Source organism: Manis pentadactyla, chromosome 18 (genome assembly GCF_030020395.1).
Source record: "Manis pentadactyla isolate mManPen7 chromosome 18, mManPen7.hap1, whole genome shotgun sequence".
Taxonomy (NCBI): Eukaryota; Metazoa; Chordata; class Mammalia; order Pholidota; family Manidae; genus Manis; species Manis pentadactyla.
The window spans coordinates 12,015,609-12,030,645 of NC_080036.1; the positions used below are offsets into that span (position 1 = coordinate 12,015,609).

The 15,037-nt window shown below is 35.0% G+C and overlaps 1 pseudogene; it reads left to right on the forward strand.

Moving 5' to 3' along the window:
* The first annotated feature begins 10,790 nt into the window (after positions 1-10,790).
* LOC118908795 (transcription elongation factor A protein-like 8) lies at positions 10,791-14,549 on the forward strand (annotated as a pseudogene).
* Positions 14,550-15,037: the final 488 nt, after the last annotated feature.

Genomic DNA, 15,037 nt, shown 5'->3' on the forward strand with positions numbered 1-15,037 from the left:
CACATAAAACATAAGGGTAGAAGACTAATGGTATGCATCTGAAGTTATTATTCAGCTTAACATAAGCTGTTATACATAAACAGTTTTATGAAATACATAAACAGACTTTCAGCAATGACTATAAGAAAAGATAGACAAAATCATTATATAATGATAAAGGGGTCAATTAATCAAAAGGACATAAAAATTATAAATACTTATACACCTAACATATGAACATCTAAATATATAAAGCAAATATTAACATAGCTGAAGGGAATAATATACAACAATACAATAATAGCAGGGGATTTCAATACACCACTATCAACAATGGATAGATCATCCAACCAGAAACTCAGTAATGAACCATCAGCCTTAAATGACACTTTAAACCAGAAGGATTTAACTGGTATTTATAGAACATTTCATCCAATGGCAGCAGAATACATATTCTTCTCAACTGTCCATGGAACATTGTCCAAACTAGATCATATGCTATGCCAAAAAACAAGTCTTAATAAATTTTAAAAAGACTGAAATCATACCAGGCATATTTTATGACCACATTGGTATGAAATGAGAAGTCAATTATGAGAAAAACTAAAATTCATAAATATATGGAGATTAAACAATATGCTCCTGAATGACCAATGGGTCAAAGAAGAGAACAAAAAAGAAATTTAAAAATATCTTGATACAAGTAAAATGAAAACACAACACACAAAACTATGGGATGTAGCAAAAGCAGTTCTAAGAGGGAAGTTCTTTGTGACAAACACCTACATTAAGAAAAAAATATCTCATATAAGCAAACTAACTTTATGCTTTAAGTAACTAGAAAAAAAAGAAAAAATGAATTCCAAGGTTTGCAAAAAGAAGGAAATAACAAGGAGAAAATCAGAAATAAATAAAATAAAGACTAAAAACACAATAGAAAAAAATCAATGGAACTAAGCACTGCTTTTATGAAAAAATAGCAAAAGAGAAAAATCCTTAGTTCGACTTACTAAGAAGAGAGAAGACTGAAATAAATAGTTATAAATGAAAGAGGAGACATTACAACTGATACCACAGAAATACAAAGAATAATGAAACTACAATGAACAATTACACAACAAATTGGAACCAAGAAGAAATGGATAAATTTCTAGAAACACAACAATGTATTAATACTGACTCATGAAAAAAATAGAAAATGTGAACAGGTCAATTACTAGTAAAGAGACTAAATCAGTAATCACAAACTTCCCAACCAAAACATTCCAGAACTAGATGTCTTCAATGGTGAATTTTATCAAGCATTTGATGAGGAATTAATCCTAATCCTTATTAAACTCTTCCCAAAAAATAAAAGAGGAGGGAACACTTTCAAACTCATTTTACAAGAACAACACTATTCTGATACCAAAACCAGACAAGGACACACTGAAAAAGAAAATTGCAGGACAATATCCCTGATGAACATAGATGAAAAAATCCTTAACAAAATATTAACAAACCAAATCCAACAATACATTAAAAGAATCATACACTGTGATCAAATAGGATTTATTCTGGTATGCAAGTATGATTCAACAGCTACAAATCACTGTGATATACCACACCAATAAAATGAAGGATAAAAATTATTTAATGATCTCAATAGATAAAGAAAAAGCACTGGAAGAAATTCACCATCAATTTATGATAAAACAACAAAGTAGGTATCAAAGAAATGCACCTGAACATAATAAAGGCAATATATGACAAGCCCATAGCTATAATCACATTTAATGGTGAAAAGATGAAAACCTTTCCTCTAAGATCAGGAAAAACACAAGGATACCCACTCTTGCCACTTTTATTCATCATATTATTAGAAGTCCTAGGCAATGCAATTAGGCAAGAAAAAGAAATAAAAGAAAATGGACAGAGGACCAGAACATACATTTTTCCAAATACGTACAGATGGCCAACAAACACATGAAAAGATGCTCAACATCACTAATCATCTTGGAAATACAAATCAAAACCACAGTGAAGTATCACCCCACACAAGCCAGAATAGCCACTATCCAAAAGACAAGAAATAATAAGCATTGGCGAGGATGTGGAGAAAAGGAAACCCTCCTACACATTGGTGGGCATATAAACTTGTGCAACCACTGTGGAAAGCAGTAATGGAGGTTCTTCAACAAACTAAAAATAGAAATACCATATGGCCCAGCCATTCCACTTCTTGGAATTTGACCAAAGAACATAAAATCACAAACTTGAAAAGACATATGCACACCTATGTTTATTCTAGCATTAATTTAAAATAGCCAAGATATGGAAGCATCCCATATGCCCATCAACAGATGAATGGATAAAGAAAAAGAGGTACATATACAAATGGAATTTTACTCATCATAAAAAAGGAAATCTTGCCATTTACAACAACATGGATGAACATAGAAAGTACAGTATTACGTGAAATAAGCCAGGCAGAGAAAGACAAATACCATATTATTTCACTTAGATGTGGAATCTAAAAAACAAAACAGACAAAAAAGAAATAGATCCATAAATATGGACAACAGACCATTGGGTACCATAGGGTGGTAGGTAGGGGATGGTTGACATAGTTGAAGAGGATAAAGTGGAAAACTGCAAATTGTAAAATAAGTTAGTCAGGAATGGAAGTACAACATATAGAAAATAACCAATAATACTGCAGTATCTTCATATGGTAACAGGAAGAACTATATTTACTGTGGGAATCATCTAGTAATTTATATAATTATCAAGTCACTATGCTGTATATCTGAAATCAATATAATACTGTATATCAACTTTATTTCTATTAAAAAAGAAATAAAAGCCATCCAAATTGGTAAGGAAAAAAGTTAAACTGTCCCTATTTACAGATGACATATTGTACATAGAAAACACTGAAGTTCCATAAAAAAAAACATTAGAGCCAATAAAATAATTCAGAAAAGCTACAGGATACAAAGTCAATATGCAAAAATCTGTTGCATTTATATATCTTAATAATGAACTGTCAGAAAGAAAACAAGCCCATTTACACTAGCATCAACAAGAATAAAATTCTTAGGAACAAATTTAACCAAGGAGGTGAAAAATCTATACATTGAAAAGTGTAAGACACTGATGAAAGAAACTGAAGAAGACATAAAAAAATGGAAAGAAATTCTGTCTTTATAGATTCAAAGAACTAATATTATTAAAATGTTCATACTACCTAAAGTGATCTACAGTTTTGATGCAATCTTCCTCTAAATTCCAATGGCATTTTGCATAGAAGTAGAAAGCAATCCTGAAATTTATATGAGACTACAAAAGACCTTGGATAGCCAAAGTCATCTTGAGAAAGAAAGAAGCCAAAGGTTATCAGACTTTCTGATTTCAAAGTATATTACAAAGCTATATTAATCAAAATGATATTATATTAGCATAAAAACAGAGACACAGACCAATGGAAACAGCACAGATCCCAGAAATAACCTCATTCATATATGGTCAATTAGTTATCAACAAAGGAGCCAATAATGCACTATGGGAAAGAACAGTCTCTTCTGTAATTGCTGTTGGAAATACTGGATAGTCAGTCACATGTAAAAGAATAAAACTTGATAAATATCTTACACAACACACAAAAATCAAATCAAATGAATTAAAGACTTGAATACCTGAAATCATAAAACTCCTAGAAGAAAACAGGGGCACGTTCCTTGATGATAATTTTTGGGGGGGATTTGACACCAAGAGTAAAGGCAACAAAAGCAAAAATAAATGACACTTGATAAAACTAAAAAGTTTCTGCTCAGGATAAAGAAGATGTGTTACATATATACAATGGAATACTATTCAGCCATAAGAAAGAAACAAATCCTACCATTTTCAACAACATGGATGCAACTAGAGGGTATTATGCTCAGTAAAATAAGTCAGGCAAAGAAAGACAAATACCAAATGATTTCCCTCATTTGTGGAGTATAACAACAAAGCAAAACTGATGGAACAAAATAGCAGCAGACTCACAGACTCCAAGACGGGACTAGTGGTTACCAAAGCAGAGGGGTGGGGAAGGAGGGAGAAGGGATTGTGGGGTATTGTGATTGGTGCACGTGGTGTGTGTGGGGTCACGGGGAAGACAGTGTAGCTCAAAGACAAATAGGGACTCCGTGGCATCTTACTACACTGATGGACAGTAACTGCATGGGGTATGGGGGCAACTCGATAATAAGGGTGAATGTAATAACCACATTGTTTTTCTTGTGAAACCTTTGTAAGAGTGTATCAATGATACCTTAATAAAAAAAAGATGAAAAAAATCCCCCCTGCAAAAAAAATTTCTGCTCAGCAAAATGAAAGCCATTCATCAACATTTCATTAACCATGTATTTCACTGACAAAATGAAAGGTAATCTACAGAACAAGATAAATTATTTCCAAATCACCACTGATAAGGGCTTTATATCTAAAATACAGAAGGAACACAAACAACTCAATAGCAAATATACAGACATACACACACACACACACACACACACACACAATCCAGTTTTAAGATGAGCAAAAACTGAAGTAATTTTTGCAAAGAACACATACAAATAGCCAACAGGAAAAAGGTGTCCAACATCATGAAGGAATGTAAGTCAAAACCACAATAAGATATCATCTCACATCTGTTAGGATGCCTACTAAGATTAAAGACAAAACATAACAAATGCTGGTGAGAATTAGCAGAAAGGGAAAGCTTGTATACTATTAATGGAAATGTCAGTTAGTACAACCACTATGGAAAACAATATAGAGGTTCCTCTTGAAACTAAAAATGGAACTACCATATCATCCAGCATTCCCACTTCTTGGTAGATATCCAAAGGAAATGAAGTAATCTCACAGAGATATCTATACTCACATCTTCTTAAAAGCATTATTCACAACAGTCAAATTATGGAAACAAGTGCCCATCAATGATGAATGGATAAAGGACACACACACACACACACACAACTATTACTAAATCTTTAAAAAGGTAACATTGTCATTTCTGACAGCATGGGTGTACCTTGGAGGACATTATACCGGTATAAGCCAGATAAAAAGATCAATCAAATACTGCATGGCATCATTTGTATATGACATCTAAAAAGAAAAAAAATCAAAGTGAAACTCACAGAAACAGAATAGAAAGTGATTGCCAGGGGCAATGAGGTATAGGAAATAGGGAGGGGTTGGAAAAATGGTACAAACTTTCAGTTATAAGATGAAGAAGGACTGAGGAGTTAATGTATAACATAGGGACTATAATTGGTAGCACTATCTATGCAACTGAAATTTTCTTAGAACTTAAATGTTCTCACAAGAAAAATGTAAATATATGAGGTGACATGTTTTAATTAACTAAACCAGAGCACTTCTTTCATGGTGTATACACACATCAAATCATCTTTAAATATTATTTTATATACCTTACAATTTTATATCATACTTTAAAGATTTTACAATTTAATTTGTCAATTATACTTTATTAATGCTGGGGAAAATCTTAAGGAATACAGATTTCTTAAGCAGTATCAAACAAAAGTTGTAGTAATTGGCACAACAATGAAGCCCTTATATTTCCATAGGCAACAGAGTTTTTTTAGTTCAATTAAGCTCATTTCCCTTGCATCCCAATAAATCTGACCCAGACTGTTATCAGTGGTGGTCTTGCCCCTTTTCTGCAAAGTCAAAAGGGTCAGCAAACTGGGAGCCATGGCAAAGTGACAATTATGTAACATTCATATGGAACAAAGGAGGCCCCAGAGAGTGATCCTTTTCTAATTTCCCAAATTCAGACATTTTTATGGATAATATCAATTATGTATTTTTTAAAAATACGGTTTTCCTGACTTGTGGTGGTTTACATTACAGTTTTCTGACTTTACAATAGTGTGAAAGCAATACACTTTTAGTAAAAGTTATACTTCAAATTTTGAATTTTTATCTTTTTCCAGGCTAGCAATGAGGTAAAATACACTTGCTCCAGCAGCCAAAAGCAGGCCACTGCTCCCAGTTTGCCCCTTGTCATAAGGACAAACAACTGATACACTGACAACATCCTGTAGCCATATAAACATTTTGTTTTTCACGTTCAGTACAGTATTCAATAAACTATGTGAGATATTTAACATTTCATCATAAAACAGACTTTGTGTTAGATGATTTTTACCCAACTATAGGCTAATCTAAGTGTTCTGAGTACGTTTAAGATAGGCCAGGCTAAGCTATAATTTTCGGTAGCTTAGCTGTATTAAATACATTTTCTACTTATAATATTTTCAGTACACAAAGGGTTTATCAGGATGTAACCCCATCATAAGTCGAGCAAGAACTCTAAACTATTTACATTTTCTACATCACTGAAAAAATTCACTGAAGTTTATGTTCTTCTCTTTCAACACTGTCAAACATGAGATTCCCAAAGTACTCAAATAACATCACATCTATTTGTATGGCGTGATCACTCCTTTTTTGTTATGTTCTCTTAATATTGTGACCCCTCACTCATTCCTTTACACTTTTATTTAACATGCTTTAATGAAGATTTTACTTTCTGACACTGCAGCATAAGATAAAATAATAGAAAGACAAAATCCCTGTCAATAGGAGCTCATTATATATATATTTTGGGAAAAGGAGACTTAAAAGAAGACAAAGTGAATCAAAATTGGTATGAATATTGATAAAGATAAAAATATAACATTTAAGAGCTTGAGGTGGACAAAGAAACAAAGCAAACAGGATTCAAGCCATGCAGCTATTTACATTAAGGCACATTAACTGATCCTGAAATGCTGCACATCTGAGTGCCATCCAACAATTTACCATTTTACAGTGGATGCATTCAGATGCTCTCTCCAAGCCAGAACTTTCTTCTCCAAGAGAAGGGGAAGAGAAGGCGGTGTGGGTGGGAATCCCCTGTAGTACCATGAACTAGGATGACCATGAGTTAACTAGACAATGTAGCAGTGCTTTGGTTGAATCTATCACTACTCCAAATTGAACTAACATAAGTACTTTTTCTAAAGGTAATAAAGTCTTAAACGTACTCAGAACAGCTGACTAAAAGCCAGAAGGAAAGCAAAAGGAGGAGGTTCATCTACTATTCGCCTGAATGTTTCAATATCCTAGAAATAAACACCCTCTGACAACTTGGCAAGCTGTCTGCTGATAGGCTTTTTTTCACCTTCTCATAATCTCCGTAAAGGTTAGCAGTCTCACTCTTCTGGACTTTCTGAACCTAAGAGTAATCTAAAAGGCACAATTGCCTTTTTTCCCCTATTGTCTCTCTGCCTCTTATTTAGAACACCTATTCCCCCATCTATCATTACTGAGGAGATATTTCTTCAGCATTCTTTGAATTCCAGTACTAATTAAGTGAACTGAGTTCACACAGATGAATATAATATCACACTTTTGGGAAACACTCATCATACTCAGCATGGTAGGATGGAATACAGATACACAAAGGAAGGATTTTAGAAGTCAGAAAGTTCAACAACAGCAACAGACAGTACTATGGGGACACTGAATGGTCTCACTCAAGTCATCCACACAGACTGTAATACATTGTTCCTTCTCATGACTGAGAACCATTAGTAAGTGAGTATATTCGACAACTTAATGTGTTACCATTGACCTATCGACAGTCTCAACAAATTCTCTCCTTCAAGGCAATTTTAAAAGTAGAGTAGATAATACAGAGAAAATGAGTATTTTCTAGGGACAAACTGCACACAAAAGGAGCAATGCAACTAAATATATTGATTCTATTGAGAGGGATAAGTCTACACATCTTCCTCTTTAGATTGTTCCTGTTTGAGACAACACTGTAGGGAAAAGGACACTAATGGTACATGCCGTATAAGTAGAAAGAAAACAAGGGTTGCATTCTACCTCTCCACAAGTATTGATGGGACTTTGTAACTCAACTCATAATTTTTATTATAGAATGTCTAATATAACAGATGATCAATTCCCAATACCACAATCTATGTTTACACATTCCAACTCAGGATAGTCTACAAAACCTATGATTTCCTCAGTCATGGCCGTAACATTCCTAAAAAATTATCCTCAAAGAGCTGCTCCCATGCTTGGTCTCTATAAACTTTTACTTTTCTTGCCTTTTAAGTGGCTGACTAATTCATCAAAATCTCACTCATCCATACATTAAATAACCACCATAGTCAACACAGTTACAATATTATGTATCTGCTACATGCTAGGCTCTGTAAGGAAATGGGAAGTTAAGTAGAAATAGGAAAATATCCCTGTCAAAGGAGCTCATTTTTCTAGTCTGGTAAACAGACACAAAAGTAAAACAAAATTTGGCAACTGAATTGGTAGACTTAAAGCAAGTGAGAAATTAAACGGTGGCATTTAGACAGGCTAGACCAAAAATGCCCAGATTCATTCTAAATCATTAGTTGGGGAAGAAAGTGTACAATAAAATTTTGTAACTATTCTATACTCAAGTTGAAATTATCTTCCACAGTCATGCCTTCTTTGACCTCAGTGATATTTTTGACATTTACTGTTCTCTAGAACTGGTATCTAAAATGTAGGTGAAGAACACTTGGGCCTTGCCCTTACAGCTCTTTCCTTCAAAACTCTACCTTCTATACATTGTCTTTCTCCACTCCCTTGATTCCTAGGGCCATCCTTTCTTTACTCCTTTTTCACTTCTTTATTAGGATGTCACTTTTTATTTCACTTGGTTCCTCACCCATTCTTCTCTCTTGCTCATCATTTCTCAATGCCAAGATGTCTGGAACTATTGAGCAATTTTACCTTAATGAGATAGTCTACTGTGGCCAATGCATGCAAAAGCATAGAGACAAATGCAAATGGGAACGCAGGAAAAAAATCACATTCATGCTTTTTTTGGAAGACTGAGGAGCTGAAATGAAGACAGCCGGTTCTGTCCTATATGTGTGTAATGTGAAATACTGAAGACTATCTCAAATTGTACAACTGAGATGCATCTTCATTTTATAGGATTCATTCAAGCAATTCACAAGATATCAGCATGTAACTGTGCCAGGCTGACACTGGTAACATCATTACAGGACCAACTGTCATCTTAGGAAGATCCTTTGCTTTGGCCTAGCCAATAATAAAAGTACAACCTACCCTCCCTTTCCATACAGCACTTTTACTTAAATTCAACGATATTTTCTTTCTTCACTTCCAAACTTAATTGTTGTGCCTTTCAATGCCATATGAAAGCTACCTGTTACCCCTTTCTTTTTCGAAACTCATTCTTCATTTCCCCTCAGGGATAATACAACCCTTCAGTTTTCACTAACTGAATCTATCCATCATTAACAGTCTCCTTTAATGGATCCTCCTCATTTACTCAATATCTAAGTGATAGATCCAAGATCTTATATATTCCATCTCTAGGTCTCATCCTTTCCTGTGGCCATAAGTAACAAACCTTCACTAGTTAATCCCCAGTAATATCTCAAGCCTCAACATCCCCCTGCACCCCAGAGTCCTACCTCTTCCTCAAAAATCAACATTTTAACCCATGGTTTTAATATGAATATAAAGCTGCTAAACAGATCTCTTTCTTATACAGTCTGAGAAACCCAGCCTTCCCTAGCACAGAAATGGCATCATCATCTACTCAGCTGTTCAGGCCCTGATCATAATTGTCCTTTTTGAATTCTCTCCTCATCTCACCATTTAATATTTTATCAAGTAGGACTGACAATACTTTTAAAATAAGTCCTATATCCCAGTATTTCTCAACACTTCCATGTCAACCCATCTACTAAATACAATCTAGTAAACCCATCTAGTAAACATTTGACTGTTGAAATAACAATGTAACTTGCCTTCTCACTTTTTCTAACTTACCAGTACTTTGTCCACAGTGATCTTTACTCTAATTTCTTTGAATATATAGAAAACTTTACTACCATAGAAATCAACTTTTGGAAATTTTGAAAAACAAAGCAATTGGCATGTTAATTATGAATACAACACAGCCATTGAACAGGGCAACAATTCTTGCCCCAAGCACTGAGGACACTCTACCTTGGAAAATCCTGAATGAGAAATTATGGGAAGGAAGACATTTTTAGAGTCGATTATTCTTTAAGATATATGTCAATTATAGAATGTAATTATCTTGTAGAAAAATCAGAATAAATATGACATGATTATAATAGAAACCTAAATAATGAAGTAGGTGGAACTATGTAGAAAAGAATAATTAAAACTGTGAAATAAATATGGATAGTATTTTTAACCATTTGTATAGTTTTGCCTTAGGATTAATGTCCTGTTATTAGTTAAACCAATTACCAGGAAAGCTACAGGCCTGGCTGGATTTTGTGCAAACGATTTATCAGACTAGTGAATCTCCAAAGATACAGGGAGAAATAACATCACAGTCTTCTCCACAAGTTTTCCTTGGGCTGCCTCACTGTGCTCCCACTGTCAGGAAGGGGCTCCCCCATGACTGGAGATTTTCCACAGTGATTACTGGGTTTCTAACGGGAAGTCATTGTGTTCTGTGATCATCCGCATGTTTACTCTCCTTTACATCCTCATTTCAACTTCATACTACTTGAAAGTGCTTTTCTTCATGAAAAAGACTCAGCCATGTTGCCCCCCTGCCCTCTTTTCCAGGATAAGGACACACGGATTCCATTTATATTTGAACTTAGAGAGGCTGAGTTCTCTTTGGGACTGCTCTGTATTTCTTCCTGCGTCAAAAAGTGTTTGGCAGCACAATTTCTATTACCATCTTAGAGAAAAATATAGCATGGTTTCCTGTTATGATTTCCTATGTATTTTTTTTTAATTCCCTTTATTATTGAAAATTGTAAAGGTGGGCCAGATTGAGGCCGGATTTATGAATCTGGTAATAAAACTGTCTTAGTAATATCAACACCAAAACAGTAATCTGGTATTTTTGTGGCCTCATGGAAGAGAGGAAGATGTGTTTTAGCCAGGCAGTTTTCAAATTTTTCAAATACGGTTTAGTATTACATAGAAATCAACATTATTTACATGAAAATGGCAACAGACTTCCCTTGGTCCCTTAATGCCTTCTTCAATCATTTCCTTTCCCCAAATGACAAGTTTATTCACTGCACATTCATTTACTTGGTATTTCATTACAGTCAGTAACTTTGGTACTTCTATTTTCTTCTACTTGGATTTAATGACAATATTTACTAAGCCTTCCATTAAAGACTAAGTACAAAGTTAGATACAGGGAATATTCAGATCACCATTTGAACCAAAGACTTAAGTCATGTCTACTCCTCTGTAAATACGTTGCATTGATTTACAATTTATAAACTGGTATGACATGTCCATTCATAACAGGTGGCCTGAACCTGAGCAACAAGCCAGATTTTAAAACTCCTCCTACTCAGGATGATTAAGAACATTCTATCAGTTCAAGTCACTTTCCAAAATTTAAATACCTTTATTTGGGGAACCTTATTTAACTAGCATACAATGAGGAGTTACAATTAGTAGACTGCTTACAGTTTCCTGATTAGAGAGAACATAGAACAGAACTGAGAATCGTATAGGTTTTGGAAACATAACCACTGCAGCAGGTCTGCATCTGCTACACAGACGTCTCCATGGAGGGCCGACTGCAGGGACGGTGAAAGGAGAGACACGAATAAAAGCTGAGGAGGCTGAGTTCATCTTTGATAGCACATCAAGTACAGTTCCTTCACTGTCAACCTCAGACACTCTAAAGGGTTATGGAAACTTACCAGAGCAATGAATGCTAAGGAGGAACACCAGTGATTTACTATCTACATAGAATTTCAGATGCATCTAACAGTGCAGTCCTCTGCCATGCCTTACAGTCAGCTCAAGAGAATTACGGAACACCTTGCCAATTATGGCATCATTACGTCCCTGGCTGGAACTTATTACCTTTAAAAACATACTCATCTCCCTTGCTAAGCGTTGTATGTATTTCATCAACCACCCCTTAAAGAGCTCAGTGTACCACTTGCATTTCTTTCCACAGTTAGGTATTAAGCCATTTAGATAACCCCGTTCCTGCTTTGTTCTGTGGATCACATCTCATTCTTTCACTCAGTATTTTCAGGTATAAAATTATTTGTTGAACATTTCTCACAAGCCATGATACACAACTTCTCTGAGCAGAACACCAATCAATATGCATAAATGGTAACATATTTTTTTAAATTACCATTGGTTCTACTAAGAATTGCCTGTAACTGCTAAAGCTATGGTGCAAAAGTTTGATGATAGGACATTTACTTAGTTTTAAATGATCTTCCCACAGAATATTCATTATAAAGGATTGTTAACTTTAAAGTGGAAAAACCTAGTGGATACTAATTGAACCAAGTAATCAAAATTAATGTTACAGACAACAGGACAAAATAACATCATTTACCACCTGATATGAATGAATCACTGAGGTAGACACACATCAGTTATGAAGTATTCCTGCCAAAAATGCATAACCTAAAACAATTCATAAGGAATATCAAAAAATTCTAAATTTGAGGGATTCTTTTACAAAAGACTAGCCACTAACTTTCAAGAACACCAAAGCTATCAAAGACAAAAAAACAATGAGAAACTGTTACAGATTAAATAAGACTAAAGAAACATATCACCTGAATGCAATACAAGATTCTTTTTTGGGTCCTGAATAAAGGGATACATTGCCATAAAGAACATTGTTTGGACAACTGGAGAAATCTACAGACTGTATATTAATGTAATCTATTTGTTCTACTGATAAATTTAATGATTTTAAAACTTTACCTAGGTTAATGTTAAGAGGAATATCCAGGCTCTTAGAAAGTGAATGCTGAAAAATATTTTGGGTTAAAGAGAGAGTATCTGCAATTTACTCAGAAATAGTTCATACAATACCAATGTGGAGGAGAGACAGAGAGACACAAAGAGGGAGGGAAGGATGAGGAAGAAAGGGAGAGAAAATAAGAGAGAGATAACACAAAAATGTGGGGGAAAATCTGGGTGAAGAGAATATAGGAGTTCACTATATGATTCTTGCAATTCTAAAATTGTTTCAGCTGTTTCCCTGCAGCAGCCCCTTATTACTGGAGGAGAAAAGTACCAGAAATCCTTCCAGATTATTCAAAAAGGAAATAATAGGGTAATACTCGACATGGAAAGGTCTTGTGAAGAAAATTAAGGGAAACCACAGAACATGCCAGAGGCAGAGGAAAACAGCCCTTTGGAAGAGCAAACGCAGAGGCAGAAGGAAATCCTCGACCTTGCAAAGTAGATGCAAGCCAGGAGGCAGAAGGAAAACATACCGGCGGGCTGACTCAGCCTGAGCATGGGCTTAAGGGGAGGACACGCCTCTAGGGGCTGGACCCGGAAGGAACAATAGGAGGTGATGAGTTGGAAAGGCTTAAAGAGAGAAGAGTAAGAAACAAGCTTGTCATGATGCACTGGGAGCAGATAATCACACAGCTGCCCCTATCCTGTGTGTTCTAAGTCTGGAATTCTTTCTTTGATATTAAAATCTGGCCCCTGATATCTTTCTGTTAGAATAAATAAGTAAATAAATAGAAAAAGAAAAAAAAACCACTCTAAGTTATGCCTAGGAAGTTTATGAACCTCCAAGAAGCACTACATTTAGAAAAGGTCAATATTTCTACCTGTGACTCCCAAGATGACTCCTGTGGTTAGAGGTAATGTGGACTACGCACTTTTTAAAATAAATAACCCATCATTATTTGGTCTTTTTTATTCATGGCCATTACTATTTTAATTAGACTTAAGTTATAAATATTATTTTCACCTATAAGATTGACTAAAAATTTAAAGGATTGATAATATCCATCATGTACAAGTTTCAGTGAAAATCAGCACTGCCATTATATCACAGCTATGTGCTGGCCTTGGAAATACTTCAAGGGCAATTTCACAATATCTACTAAAATCAGAAGTATGCATAACTGATGATCCAACAACACCATACCTAGAAATCCAATCAAATTAGGAATCCAAGTGCGTTAATATAGACATATACACATAACAAAGTGATATGAGCAGTAAAAATAGCTAACCTACACTTCCCGAAACTGAGAAACAGATAAATCCATTACAATACGTATCAAAAGTCACCATAGGTAAGCTGTATTTATTGGCTTAGAAATATGTCCACAATATATTACAAAAAAATTAAGTTTCTAAACAACATATACCATAATGATGGCATATTTGTAAAATAGATGCCACATCAACTTATAGAAGCTTGGAAAATTTGTTGACCACTATACCACAAATGGTTAACTCGGTCTCCCCTAGAAAGCAGGCATGGAGGATGGAGGATAAATTAACCACAGTTTGATTTAAATTGTTTAATAACCCATTCAGTCTTGCTGGTCCCATTTCATTGTACTAGTAGTCAAGGCTGTCTACTGAGACAGGTTAGGCAATGCAGTTAGTAGTTCCGTGATGACAATGTAATTTACGTTGGACGTAGACAATTAAACCTCCAATAAACACAGCCATCTATGTTAAGCCCACTCAGGATAAACAGAAAACAAATGAAGATAATATAAATAAAAGTGAAGTCTCTTTGGTACCTTAAGTTTCTTGCTCCAATCCCAAAGAAAATTCTGGTGCTACCAAGAAAATGACAGAACATGTGTCCTACAAGATGGTTCAGAATGTCAGTGCGAAGCCATCTCTCCCTTACACAGCCACAGGAGGGATGGCATTCAAGCACTGGAGAAGAGGTCAGCTACAGCCAGGCCCAGGTCCTGTACTAGAATGAGACCTAACTAGGTTCAATAAAAAGGATAATGTACAGATGTACAGATGTTCTATTACAGTTGACATGAATGTTTTAAGAAAATCTTGTTAGGGAACCTCTCTAAAAACTGTGGGCTCATAATTCAAATGAGCAACAAAGTATCTTACAAACGGTACCAAAATGGGTATATGGCGAGGCACTCAGCTTGTGAGACAACCTGCTTATCACTTAGGGCATGATAAGGTGTCCATGGGGTTGCAC